This window comes from Podarcis filfolensis, assembly GCF_964270895.1.
Source record: "Podarcis filfolensis genome assembly, chromosome: 16".
NCBI classification, from domain to species: Eukaryota; Metazoa; Chordata; class Lepidosauria; order Squamata; family Lacertidae; genus Podarcis; species Podarcis filfolensis.
Window position 1 is genome coordinate 3632003 of NC_139620.1, and position 1603 is coordinate 3633605.

The window sequence follows — 1603 nt, forward strand, 5'->3', positions numbered from 1 at the left end:
ACACTCTGCCCCTGAGCTACGGAGTTTCCTTTAAAAAGAATAGTTAAGTTTCTAGTCCTCGTGGTTCTGGAGAACGGCCTGTCGTAGGCAGGAAAATAGGAAGCTGTCTTCTACTGGGTCGGGCCATTAGAACTGCCCACAGAGGAGTATCAGGAAGAGTGGAATAAATTTAATGATTATCTAGTTAAATTTGTTAAGTTAAATTAATTGAAAATAGCTTGCAGATACTTAATTGGCTTATGAATTTATTTATGTTAAGTGATGAATTAATATGTTTAATTCCATAAGGTGAAGATTTAAGGATGTTAATGTTTAAGTTAAATTTCATAAGAACTGGGATTTGGAAAACCGTTAAAAGGACACGCAATGAAATTCAACCAAGGGGAAGCAAGGAAGTCACTTACCAAAGTTAATAGGTGTAATTTTCAATAAGGCTATGATTTACCGTATTTTTTGCTCTATAAGACTCACTTTTTCCCTCCTAAAAAGTAAGGGGAAATGTGTGTGCGTCTCATGGAGCGAATGCAGGCTCAGCCATGAAGCCAGATGTGAGCCAAATACTGTATTTTTTGCTCTACAAGACTCACTTTTTCCCCTCCTAAAAAGTAAGGGGAAATGTGTGTGCGTCTTATGGAGCGAATGCAGGCTACGCAGCTATCCCAGAAGCCAGAACAGCAAGAGGGATCGCTGCTTTCGCTGCGCAGCGATCCCTCTTGCTGTTCTGGCTTCTGAGATTCAATTTTTTTTTTCTTGTTTTCCTCCTCCAAAAACTAGGTGTGTCTTATGGTCTGGTGCGTCTTATAGAGCGAAAAATACGGTATGTTTGTTTGTCTTGTGTGTTTGTTTGCTTGTTTATAATATTGTGAAAACCAATAAAAAATTTTGGGGAAGAAAAAAAAATTGCCCACAGTCTGGAAAGTGAGCGAGGTCCCGACTAATATGATGATGATGATGATGATGAAGAAGAAGAAGAATGGCAATTTAAGCTGACAGAATATGCACAGCTTGAAGATTTAACATCTAGAATAAGGGAACAAGAAGAACATATGTTTAGAGAAGATTGGAAAACGCTTATTGAATACATTGGGGGTATTGTATACGCTTGAAAACGTTGGCAGCATTAAGATAAATTCAACAGTGTGATTAAGTTTTGATGGATGGAATAATGGAATACTGAATGGCTTAGTTTTTGTAAAATATGCAGGGATCTATGATATGCAAAATGAACCAGGGAAAGAGAAGGAGGGAAGTCATTGATATTTTAAGGATGTTTAAATGAGAGAATTGCCCACACTGGCTGGCAGCAGCTCTGTGGGGTTTCAGGCAGCCCCGTATTATTCGGGCCGTGTGTGGCATCTGCAGGAATTGGCAAAAATACCTGGGGTTCAGGGGTCTTTATTGTCGTTTAGAATATTGTTATCTTCAGCTTCCCGGCCCACTGTAATAATAAAATTTAAGGTCTTATATATACAGTGGTACCTTGGGTTATATACGCTTCAGGTTACAGATGCTTCAGGTTACAGACTCCGCTAACCCAGAAATAGTGCTTCAGGTTAAGAACTTTGCTTCAGGATGAGAACAGAAATTGTGCTGCGGTGGCGCG